At 37.7% G+C, this 3,347-nt stretch overlaps 1 pseudogene; it reads right to left on the bottom strand.

Moving 5' to 3' along the window:
- Positions 1 to 565: 565 nt before the first annotated feature.
- LOC114218908 (large ribosomal subunit protein eL21 pseudogene) lies at positions 566 to 1,051 on the bottom strand (annotated as a pseudogene).
- Positions 1,052 to 3,347: the final 2,296 nt, after the last annotated feature.

Genomic DNA, 3,347 nt, shown 5'->3' with positions numbered 1-3,347 from the left:
ATAGACATGTAGTGGCGTTGCACTATTGTTTTAATTTGCAATTTTTTGGTAAAATATATTATTATACTTATTTACTTTATTTAAAAATTTAATTATTGTTATTAAATTTATTTCAAAAATTACATAAAGAATTATAGTCATAAAGGGGAAAGATGGAAACAAAATACTGTTTTTTATTTTTTATTTTATTATGTTAATCATCATATATTACATCATTAGTTTTTTTTAATTTTTTATTGTTATGTTAATCACCATACATTACATCATTAGTTTTTGATGTAGTGTTCCATGATTCAGTTTGCATATAACACCCAGTGCTTCATTCAGTACATGCCCTCTTTAGTACCCGTCACCAATTTTTTAATGACAAATGATGTTGATTTACTTGATATAAAAAGATATTCAAGATACCAGACTAACAATAATAGAATCTAAATTCTGTTTTGAATTTGGTTGTAGAATGGTGTGTTTTAATCTGTAATTTCCTGCTGACGTATTTTATTTTTTTTATTATTATTTTTTGTTGTTGTTACAGTCTTGAGGTCTTTTATTTTCTTTACATTTTTCATGCCATGAATTCATAGGGAATGGGTTCCAGCAGTTTGGGCTCCTTTCCATTAGTTCTCACAAAGTGTGCTTCTCTGGGTGGGGCAGGCTGGCGCTTCAGTTGAACCCAAGTACCTTTCTCTTTGGCTTCCTTGTTTTTCTGGTCATTTTCCTTCACACACTTCAGGAAGCTATCTGGGCTCTTTGAGTGTTTAATATACTCAATGCGTACATTAATTCTCTTGGCAAGAATCTTGCCCTTAACTTGTTTGTTTACAACAATGCCAACAGCATGCTGAGTCACATTGTAGACTCTTCCAGTTTTACCATGGTAACATTCGTGGGGCATTCCTTTCTGAACAGTGCCCATTCCCTTGATGTCCACAATATCACCTTTCTTATAGATTCGCATGTATGTGGCCAAAGGAACAACTCCTCGTTTTCTAAAAGCTCTAGAGAACATATAGCGGGTACCTCTCCTCTTTCCCTTTGTGTTGGTCATTTTGGTGAATTACTGGAAGATGGTGGTTCCGGCTGAAAGGAAGCCTAATGTCATATTTTAATCAAACATCTTTTCATATGCTTTTTTTTGTCACCTGTATATCTTTTTAGTGAGGTGTCCAGATCTTTACCTAGGTTGTTTGTTTTCTTATCATCGAATGTTGAGTTCTTTGCATACACTGGATACAAGACCTTTTCAGACATGTTTTGCAAATATTGTCTCCCAGTCTGTGACTAGTCTTTTCATTCTCTTAAAAAAAAAAAAAATCTGCTTATCTTTTTTTTTCTAATTTTTTATTGTTATGTTAATCACCATATATTACATCATTTGTTTTGGTGTAGTGTTCCATGATTCATTGTTTGTTCATAACACCCAGTGCTCCATGCAGAATGTGCCCTCTTTAATACCCATCACCAGACTAACCCATCCCCCTACCCTCCTCCCCTATAGAAACCTCAGTTTGTTTTTCAGAGTCCATCATCTCTCCTGGTTCATCTCCCCCTCTGACTTACTCCCCTTCATTCTTCCTCTCCTGCTATCTTCTTCTTTTTCTTTTTTCTTAAAATATGTTGCGTTATTTGTTTCAGAAGTACAGATCTGTGATTCAACAGTCTTATACAATTCACAGCGCTCACCATAGCACATACCCTCCCCAATGTCTATCACCCAGCCACCCCATCCCTCCCACCCCCGACCACTCCAGCAACCCTCAGTTTGTTCCTGAGATTAAGAATTCCTCATATCAGTGAGGTGATATGATACATGTCTTTCTCTGATTGACTTATTTCACTAAGCATAACACCCTCCAGTTCCATCCATGTCGTTGCAAATGGCAAGATCTCATTCCTTTTGATGGCTGCATAATATTCCATTGTGTATATATACCACATCTTCTTTATCCATTCATCTGTCGATGGACATCTTGGCTCTTTCCACAGTTTGGCTATTGTGGACATTGCTGCTATAAACATCGGGGTGCACGTACCCCTTCGGGTCCCTACATTTGTATCTTTGGGGTAAATACCCAGTAGTGCAATTGCTGGATCGAATGGTAGCTCTAATTTCAACTGTTTGAGGAACCTCCATACTGTTTTCCAGAGGGGTTGCACCAGCTTGCATTCCCACCAACAGTGTAGGAGGGTTCCCCTTTCTCCACATCCCCGCCAAAATCTGTCGTTCCCTGACTTGTTAATTTTAGCCATTCTGACGGGTGTGAGGTGGTATCTCATTGAGGTTTTGATTTGGATTTCTCTGATGCCAAGTGATGTTGAGCACTTTTTCATGTGCCTGTTGGCCATTTGGATGTCTTCTTTGGAAAAATGTCTGTTCATGTCTTCTGCCCATTTCTTGATTGGATCATTTGTTCTTTGGGTGTTGAGTTTGATAAGTTCTTTATAGATTTTGGATACTAGCCCTTTATCTGATATGTCATTTGCAAATATTTTCTCCCATTCTGTCGGTTGTCTTTTGGTTTTGTGGACTGTTTCTTTTGCTGTGCAAAAGCTTTTTATCTTGATGAAATCCCAATAGTTCATTTTTGCCCTGGCTTCCCGTGCCTTTGGTGATGTTTCTAGGAAGAAGTTGCTGCGGCTGAGGTCGAAGAGGTTGCTGACTGTGTTCTCCTCTAGGATTTTGATGGACTCCTGTCTCACGTTTAGGTCTTTCAACCATTTGGAGTCTATTTTTGTGTGTGGTGTAAGGAAATGGTCCAGTTTCATTCTGCTTATCTTTTAATCCCCTATCCCTGTGCCTACTAAATTGTGACTTCCTCATTCTAGCAATCAATAGATTGACTGTCCTGGCTCTGGACAAATAAATGGATCACTATTATCTTTTCATGCCCTCAGGCTCACACAGCCCTATCCTTTGGTCATTTTGTTTTTTTCTTTTTTCTTAAACATTAAAAAAAATGTTCTACTCAAAACAACTACTCTGTTCTAATTATTTAGGCCAAAACCCAGGAGTTAGCTTCCACTTCTCTATCTCTCATACTTCCCATTGAATCCATTAATATATCCTGTTGGTTTCATTTTCAAAACATATTCAGAATCCAACCAATTCTCAGCACCTCCTGGTATAAGTCATCATTACCTATATCCTGAAGTATTACAATAGTCTCTTAACTGGTCTCTCTGCTCTTTCCCCTGTCCCCATAAAGTGCATTCTACTCTGATCAGAGCAACAGAGTTGACTCAAAAGGAAAAGGCTTTCCCCAAGACTCCATTGAAAATTCCACCTCCTTTCTCTGTCACTCTCTTTCTCTATTTTGTTATCCATAGCACTTATTCTCATAACTTAC

This window comes from Eumetopias jubatus, unplaced genomic scaffold (genome assembly GCF_037043125.1).
Source record: "Eumetopias jubatus isolate StellerSeaLion01/CBP00866 unplaced genomic scaffold, mEumJub1_p1.0 scaffold_1, whole genome shotgun sequence".
NCBI lineage: Eukaryota > Metazoa > Chordata > Mammalia > Carnivora > Otariidae > Eumetopias > Eumetopias jubatus.
This window is presented reverse-complemented; position numbering and strand designations above follow the sequence as displayed.